This window comes from Enhydra lutris, unplaced genomic scaffold (assembly GCF_002288905.1).
Source record: "Enhydra lutris kenyoni isolate GAN:26980312 unplaced genomic scaffold, ASM228890v2 scaffoldscaffold17, whole genome shotgun sequence".
Lineage (NCBI taxonomy): Eukaryota > Metazoa > Chordata > Mammalia > Carnivora > Mustelidae > Enhydra > Enhydra lutris.
The window spans coordinates 45539552-45549638 of NW_019154101.1; positions in this window are offsets into that span (position 1 = coordinate 45539552).

Genomic DNA, 10087 nt, shown 5'->3' on the forward strand with positions numbered 1-10087 from the left:
TTGAACAGGCTGTGGAATATTATCTCAAACTATTTTAACAAATTTTTTTCATTTTTTTATCCTGATGAAAGAAAAGCCCAGGTTAAAAACAAACAAACAAACAAACAAACAAAAAACCGTATATATTCAAATGGTCTGAGTCCTGCAGCATCAGTGTTTCAGACATTCTGGGCCCTAGAGACGTGCTGAATTCATGAATAAATTGATTACTGAAAGAACATGAAAGAACACATAATGTAACTTTCCTTGGTTTTTGTTTTTTGCTATTCTGGGAATAGAATTTTAAATATATATTGCTTTACACTTTCTGTTTTACACTTTTCTGAAGACATGCTCTTTTACCAAGTATGTGATGGTGTGGGAAACCTGTCAATCTCAATTGCAGAGAATATTTAGAGTAATTGGAATCTTACAGTTTAAAACTTTCGAAGTGTTAAATGGGCTTTTGCTTCAGGAAGGAAAATAAGCACTTTTCAACTTGGGTCACATCAAGCATTTCAGGAATAGTATCCATAGAACGCTTGGTAAGAAAAAAAGCAAAACCCAGAACATAATAATTCCTACCAAAATTATCTCCCTGTAATAAGAAGTAAATATAAGTTAGGCTCTAAAGCAAATTACAGGCATGCGTAAGACGCATGATATGCAACTCTAGTTCTCAACACTGTTTCTTTGCTTTTTAAAATAAGTCCCATGATTGGAAGCACTGGCCCCTTTGATTTTTAAATATTGTGCTCAGAGAGAAGATCATGCTATAGAGGTATCAAAACATGAAAGCTAAACAAGCATAGATTAAAGGTAGATGAGAAATTTGAGATTTAAGTAGGGTGGGTGACTTGGCCAAGTACATAAAGCTTGAGCCAGAAGAGGAGCAGAGTCAGAAGAGGAAATGAAACAGGCTCAAGAATCCCAGTTTCTCTTCCAAAGAATACTAATACAAGAAAAGCAGCTCAGCTTATTAGATGCAACCTCAGGAGTAATATGATTTCAGAAATAAGAACTGTTATTTGTTTGAAAATAGGTCTCCTGCCTGATAGTGTCTAAATGTCTTCAATAGGAAACAGAGCCTTTAATTAACAAAGACAAGATTAAAAGGCCAGAGTGAACACATTAGAGTGAGTGTTCTCACATGCATATGAAACATGAACTCCCTTGATAGAGATAAATGACTAGAAATCAGGAAAAAGCTCTGTATTTGAAGGGTATGAGTGAGTTCTCTGAAGGAACAAAGGTTCTTAAAAGGTGACAATACAGAGGACTCACATCTGTGACTTCTCAATTTTGCCCTGCACTAAAAATCTATGTAGAATACGAACTAAAAGCTTAAACTTGAGAGTGAGATCTTCACTCAGATCCTACATACATATATGACTGTGGCATGTCACCTAAACTTTCTAAGCCTTGGTCATCTCATCTTTAACATAAAAAGGGTATTACTATTTCACATACTTGTATGAGGATTAAAAGAGCTAATATATGGGAAGCATCTGGCACAATGCCTGGCACACAGTAAACAATAAATACATGTTGGTTACTAATATCACCTCACATACCTCTTGAACACATTGAATTCTTAGCAGTAAATATGTTGAAATCTCATTCATCAATGTTCAGCAAAGAATCTAAGTTTCAACAATGTTATTGTAGTCCTTTCAAATTAGGTCATGATCTATTTTGATTTCTATAAAAATATATTCCTCAAAGTAAAACTGCATTATACTTCTTGAAAACCTGCTTCAGAAAACTATATGAGGTAATAAATATGTTAATTAACTTGTTTGTGATCATTTCACAATATATACATATATCAAATTACCACATTTATACCTTTTAAAAATCATGTAACCTAAATAAACATAATTGTCAACATTCTTCAATTAAATTGAAAAAAAATTTACAAATAGAAGTTTGAATCACTGAATTAAAAAAAAAGAAAATCTGTTTCAAATTGTTACATCTAATTTTTCCTATCTTTGTACTCTACCTAAATGCGCTTGTTTAACTTTTAGAATCACAAAATAAAAAGCAGTCAGAATATAAATGCCATTACTTTATACTTGGCTTGAGATTAATTCAGCGTAAGTCCCCATCAATAACTTTTATGCAGATCTGTCAGCCAAATATATCCATCCATATCTGATATGATACTGGTTTATAAAAAGATTATTGTTTTTAAAGGTATTATATCACCTAATACCCACAAATGGTGGGGAGGTGAGAGGGGTAGAGGGACAACCAGACTCCCTGCTGAGCTTGATCCCAGGCCCAAAGATCATGACCTGAGGAGAAATTGGATGTGCTTAAATGACTGAGCCACCCAGGCGCCCCTACAAAAGATTCTTGAGTGGCAAATTTCCTATGAAGGGAGGACACAATTTAATTTTTTTTCATAATTTAATTTTGTAAACACTTTTAAGCAATAAATGGGAATATTTTGAGGTATCTGGACCAGGAATATTATATCCTGGGAATTTGTGAGAAAAGTGAATTTTCATGCCCCATCCAGAGCTAATGAATTAGAAATTCAGGTGACGAGGACAAAGAATTATGTTTCAAAAAGCCCTCCAGGTGATTCTGAGGCACAATGAAGTTTGGAAATCACTGGTCTAATCACTGGTCTAAATCTCCAGTGAAAATCACTGGTCTAAAACTCTAGTTACTAAAGTGAAACTTCCTGATCCTATGGATAATAGAGAACCCAGAATTCCTGGCTTATGTCATGTGATTACAGGGAGAAGTTCTATACTCATAACTAACTACCAAGAGCCTATAAAGTGGGGAGAGGACGGATGTGGCAAAACTTATAGCCTCAAATCACAATTAGACAGCCAAAGGACCTGACTTTCACTCCCTACAGGGAATCCCTAACCAGGATGAATACAGCTACGATCAGAGTAAGGAACTCCTTTCACCATGCCCTTGCCATGCAACTGAACAATGTTCACTAGTGTATATGGTAACAGAAGGGGCTTTCAGGGGAGACTTGACTTGGAAGATCCTTCTGATATTTCAACTCCCTTTTAAAAGAAAAATTAAAATGACCTTAAAGGCTTAATCTATTTTAATGAACTGAGATTCTGGGTTTTCTAAACTATTAGGTTGGAAACTGCGGGTTTCCAGTTATTTCAAAGGAATAACAGTTTGAAAACACACGAGGCACTGTATGGAGACGATTAACACCTAAGCCACCATCCATTCATTCATTCCTGTCCTGTGTCAGAAATCTGTGTGCATTCACTCACTCAAATTTGTATGTAATATAGAGGTTAAATTTTTTTAAGTATTATGAATCTGCCTAAAAGGCAAGGTAATTTTACCCAACAGGCCCTATAGCTATAATGCTTAAGGCCTAAGTTTACTTAACAAAAAACTTTTTTTCTAACTTTCATACCCTAAACTTTGTTTTCCTACACTCTTTACACACACACACTCTATACCAATTTTTTTATACCAATTTTTTTAAAAGCAAACAATTCTGATATAAAGTTAGGCTGTAATCATTACAGTCAGGCATTGTATCACTTAATACCTGCTCTGGCCTTAAAAATATGATAACTATAGGATAATTTTTTCAAGGTCTCAGATCCATTTCTTTTTTTTTTTTATACTGAAGTGTACAATGTTAACATTGGTTTTAGGTGTACAACATAGTGATTGGACATGTTTAAACATTGTGCTGTGCTCACCACAAGTGTAGCTACCATCTGTCACCATACAGTATGGTTACAATGCCATTAACTATATTCCCTGTGCTGTGCCTTTTAGATCCGTGACATTCATTCCCTAACTGGAAGACTGTATCTCCCACTCCCCTTTATCCATTTTGCCCAGCTCCCTATCCTCCTCCCCTCTGGCAACCATCAGTTTATCCTCTACTTATAGGTCTGTTTCTGCTTTTTGTTTGTTTTGTTTTTTAGATTCCACAAATAAGTGAAATCACATGGTATTTGTCCTTCTCTGACTTATGTTATTTAGCATATTACCCTCTAGGTCGATTCATGTTGAGTTAGAACACTTAATTTTAATAATAATTTCTTGTTAAATAAACTGATAGGTGCAGCAAGTTAAAGCCAAAACATCTCCTAAAAACGGTGTCTTTGCTTTTGAATAGTTATCTAAAGCCCATCTCTCTTATACTGGAAATAAAATAGTTGGCCCAGTCCTCTATTCCTAATTTGTGACTGTGAAGCCATGACACTTGCATTCAGAGCAATATTATTAGCCTTCAGTTTTTTGTAGTGTGGTACACAAGTGGTAGAGTAGAGCAATGACAGTGGAGAAATGGGATTGCTGTATCAAATGGTAGTTCTTTTTTTAATTTTTTGAGGAAATTCCATAATGGCTGTGCCAATTTACAGTCCCACCAAGAGAGTTTTCTAATTATAACTTGCAGTTATGTTTATAAGATTAATAAGTACCGGGATTTAATGTATGTGACTATAGTTTTTTTAAAAGTGCAGTTATGTTAAGCATGATTTCTCTCCATTATAACAATTCATATATATTTGGCTTTTTAAATTTTGCCTTATATCATCTGATTTGTATATGCTTTTTCCCTGAATTCTGCCCAATTTCTTCAAATTTCTAATCTCCTTTCTGTGATAGAAGAAAAAAACAAGGTAATTTCTTTCTTCCTTAAAACCCTATCTTTTCTAACCATTAAATGTATCTCTGGTTTCTCTAGCAAAATATGTCAAATTCTTTTTCAGTGCTTTGAATATCAAAGACATTATTTTCTTTTCATGAAATAACATCTTGAATAATCCATTTTCTTTCAAACTTGCAACAAATTATTTCTCTCCAGAGTGTGACTGTCATTTTTTTTTTTTTAGTTTTTTTTTAAGTTTTGGGTTTTTGTTTTTAAAGATTTTATTTATTTATTTGACAGAGATCACAAGTAGGCAGAGAGGCAGGCAGAGAGAGAGAAAGAGGCAGGATCCCTGCTGAGCAGAGAGCCTGATGCGGGGCTCAATCCCAGGACGCTGGGATCATGACCTGAGCCAAAGGCAGATGCTTAAGCATCTGAGCCACCCAAGCACCCATTATCTGTCACTTTTAAAATAACCATACTATTCAAACATTGTTTACTATGGTAAATCCAATGTCTTTGAACTAAACTCTGTTTTTCATTTTATATACTGGTAAGTGACTTATTTCTATGCTTTCATTAAAACAAGGATAGATGTTCATTTCAATATGCAATAATGGATTTCTAAAGTCCTTATTTCACACAAAGAACTTAAATTTCCTCTGAAAACTAAGGAATAATGACTTTTTCCTTAAGAAAAATAACTTTTTTTATTCCCATCTTAAGACTTTACCCTCAGAGAATAGAGATGTACTTGAGAATACTTTTTCTGTATTAATTTGTAGCTTCCAAGATGAAGATATACTTATTAGACTCTGGAAATCTGTATCAGATGGGTAGGGGAAAGAAGTAAATAAAGCTAACTGTCAAAAGTCCCCAGGGACACAGCATACTGTATGCCTACTATCTTGTTTCTACCTGTATCAAATTTAAGGTACCAGAAGTTAAACATCTTTAACCTGTAAGAGAGCAAAAAACAAACCTGGAAATAATGGGATAAGAGAAAAAGAAAACTATTTCCAATGTCTGGGATATTTATAAGATAGGGTAGGATATTATCTTCATTTCTGGAAAGACTGAATCCAATTACTTTTTCTAACAAAACAAAACAACAACAAAAACCTTCAAATAGTATTGAATACTGATCTGTCTTTCCTTTTTCTAGTCATTCACTCGTCTGTAACATTTTGTCAACCAGTTCCCAGTGAATCAATTCCTTGAAGGTCACTAATAACTTTTAAATATTATATTCAGTAGGTAACCTATACCCTCAATTTTTTTTACCTGTCTGTATCATTTGGCATTATTAATTACCTTCCCCTTTTTGAGAATTTAACATCCTATGGTTCATAACATTGTGCTATTGCAATATTCCTCTTACCTCTTTGAGCTTTCTTTTCTGCTTCCTTTGATCTCTTCATTTACTTATATATTTTCCATAGGTAATTAACTACAAAGTATTACAACAAAGTACAATGTAATTAAGTACCAACCAACCTCCTTTTGAACAAGCCAAGGACCCTTTAACCAGATGCCATGAATGTCTCTCATCCTTTGTTATAATTGTACAGAGTATTTTTTTTTTAGTTTCAATTTTGTTTAACCGCCCACACACAAACAAGAAATTATTTTCAATAATTAATTTTTTGACATATGTTATCAGTTTCTGTGACTGTTGTTGTTTCTTCCATGCCACGCTTTCCTTTTGGACTTAGTAATATCACAGAGGCATATTCTATGACAACATTTTAGTAAAGAGTCTATAGGTAGTAAACTCCTTTAAGCTTCTGTATGTCTGAAAATACCTCTCTTTTCCTTCATTCTTGAAGAACAGTTTAACGCACACTTCTAGGTTAATTTGTTTTTGTTTTTGTTTTGTTTTGTTTTCCCTTAGCATTTGGAATACATTGGTCCATTCCCTTCTGACAATTTTGGTTTTTTAGATGTTCAGAACTGCCATCATAAGCTGGGTCCTGTCAAATACTCCAAATCATATAGGCAGGCAGCTCAGCAGAAATCCAACAAAATGCGAAACATCTGCAGCCACCAAGTATGAACAGGACCAGAAGGCATAATCATGCTGCATGAGGGGGTATCCCAGATCCCCACTCCACATACCAAGGTTGGACTAGAATACCACTGTCAGCTCACACCAATGGTTACATTGGGGGTTCTTGTAAGAACAGTTAAAGGAGGATGAAAAAGCCTCAGCCCTTATGTACATAGATTTATGGATAGATAGGCTCAACAAAGCAAGCTCCAGGCAGAAATGGAAAACAACTTCATGACAGCATTACTGAGTGTGTCCTTGAATAACAATGGAGAGCAAAATTTTCTCAAAGGTGAAGCTTTGAGCTTTTACCTAATAATCCACTTTGTGTGGAGCTCAATAAATTACTTAAGGCTAAAAACTATACAAGTCAACTTTGACTTCTTCTCCTCTTATCCACTATTATCAGTCAATATTTTCAATTTTAAGATAACATAAAACTCAGTCAAGCTATTTCTGGGGGAAAAAAAAAAGATGGGGGAGATTTTATGTCAAGGACACAGGAATATTTTATAGAACTCCAGGGCAGGAATGAAACCAGGCCTAAGGACAATTCTAGAAATAGAGATTGGAATTGTACCTAAACTCTTTCTCCATCTCCTGTTTCTCTCTGAATATATTATTTCATCTCTTTCTCTCTCATTTTATCTCCCTTTTCTCTATGCACTGTTATGTTCTGCTTTTCTACTAGAAACAGTATGTGTAAAATGGCCAATCTATATCTCTCAAGGTTTTATATGTATATAAGAATGCATGTCATGCTTCTACATATGCCTGTCCAATTTTCCCAACACCATTTGTTGAAGAGACTTTATTTTTTCCATTGGATATTCTTTCTTGCTTTGTCAAAGATGAGTTGGCCATACATTTGAGGGTCCGTTTCTGGGTTCTCTATCCTGTTCCACTGTACTATAAGTTGGCTAATTGAATTTAAATAAAAGAAAAAAAGAATGCATGTCATGGCCCACCATCTGAAGACTTAATTTTTTAAATTTGGTGTAAATACAAATTCCTATGCTAAAAACCAAACCAAACCAACAAACAAAGCCAAAAAACCCCTCTAACTGGCCCAGCTTGAATAAGGTACCTATCCCAGATCCAAACAAATTGTGGAGAGGGTCATTCTTACTAAAACTGGTTGCTAGAAGCTTTGCCTTGACCCTGAGAGAGAACCATGTCATTATAAATTGAACAAATAAATTTATTCCATCATTCTCATTTACTATCACAGTTATCCTGGCTGAAAACCTCAGTCATCTTCGGCTTATCCTTCTCTCTTATTTACTATATAGTTCTGTCACCAAGAACAATTTCATTCTTCTTTCAAAATTACTCTTCTATCTATTTCTTCTTTTTTCCCATTGCCTTTATTATTTACCAAAATGACTCATCCCAAAAAAGTTACTTCGCTATAGTAAATTTGCATTTCTTTAATTACTGGTGAAAATAAACATTTTTCATTTTTCCTTCATGACACAGGCTTTAGTACTCCTGCTCTCTTGGTTTGTGTTATATAAATTATATGTCTTCCCTTCTCATTCATATGTTGAAGTATTAACCCCTCCCCCACCACGTGACTGTATTTAGAGATAGAGCCTTAAAGAAGAAATTAAGGTTTAACTAGGTTACAAGCATGGAGCTCAAATCACTAGGACTAGTGCTGTTGCAAGAAGAGGAAGAAACCCCAGGGATGCTTGCAAACGTAAGAAAGGCCATGGAAAGACACATGAGAAGGTTGTCTGCAAATTACGAAGAGAGGCCTCAGGAGACACTAAAACTGTGGGCATCTTGATCTTGGACTGTTAGTCTCCAGAAATGTGAGAAAATAAATTTCTGTTAAGCCTCCTAGTTTGTGGTATGTTTTTACAACAGACTTAGCTGACTAATTCAGTTTGCCTATGCTTATTATCCATTTTTCTTTTATTTTCTTCTGGTTAGAGCTCTCTAAACATTAAGGTTATCAGCCTTTTATCCAAAATAAACGTTACAACTATTTTTCCCAACTTATTTTGGCCCCTCACACCTATTTTGTTTTGTTTTATATACTGAAGTTTTTTTTGGTGTAGTAAAATTTTTCAAACCTTTAATTGCTGCTACATTTGAAATTGATCTTAGAAAGTTCTTCTGTTTTTCCAGTCCACACAGAATTAGATAGATATAGATTATAGATAGATAGATGGATGATAGAGAAATGTGAAATAGATATGATGGATGGATGGATAGATCATAGATAAGTGATAGATGATAAGAAAGAAAGAAAGACTGGATGGACAGATAATAGATGATAGCTGATAGGTAGATAGGATGGATGACAGGTAATAGATTGATAGCTAATAGGTAGGTAGGTTGGTAGGTAGGTAGATAAGATATATATGGTGATGGATGGATGGATGGATGGATGGATGGATGGATGGATGGATGGATAAAAGATGATAGCTAGATTGTAGGTAGGTATTTTTAAAAAAGAAAGTTCTTCCATTTTCCAGTGTATTTATGTTCACCTTTATCTTCTTCCAGTTCTTTTTTATCTCATCTGAATTCTTTCAATGTAGGATGTAAGATACAGATCAATTCTTTTTTTTCAGATAGCGAATCAATTACCCCTGTACCATTTACTCATTTTCCCATTTACTTTAAATGTTTTTATCGTATCCTAAATAGTTATATGCACTTAAAACCCCTGTTGCTTTGTACAGGCAATGTAATGACATTCATTCATTCAATAAATTCATTTTGGAGATGATATTTTTCCACATTTATCATTAGGGAAAAAGACTTTTCCACCAAATGCAAGAAACACTATTTTGGGGGTCTCAAATTATAAAATATTTATGGAGGAAAGTTTTTAAATTAAAATAATCACAGTCAGTTTTAGCTAAAAATAAACATCAATAGGTACAAAATTACTTCAACCCAGACATGAACCAAATGAAAGTGTGAAGGAGGTACCATCTAACTTAGTTGAATTTTTTTTATCTTACTAATCAAAAATAAGAGAAAAATGAAAAACTTCATGAGGATTGTGGGTTGGCTTTTTCAGTCTCCTTTCAAGAGAATACTTGTCTTTCTTTTTAAATTATTTATTTTTAAAAGATTTCTTTTTTTTTTTTCCCCCTCATGGGACCGAAGGGTACTATCTATGTAAAAATATATTTTACATACTTAGTGGTAAGAAGAAATTCCCCCAGTGGGGATCAATCAGTTGAATTTTGTAGTGTTCTCTCAAGAAAGGGATACAGATAGGAGCCTAGTAGTACTGCACCAACAATGTTCATGTTGAATGAGCTCTGATACCTGTTGAGTCTCTCCTGTCCATATTCAAAGCCAGAACCATTCTAGAAATTTTAGAGAAAATTCAAGAGCCGAAAATGATGTCAGATCTATTACTACTATCGTCTATCCATTATTTTTTCTTTGCTTCCCATATGGCAAGCACTTAAAACCATACG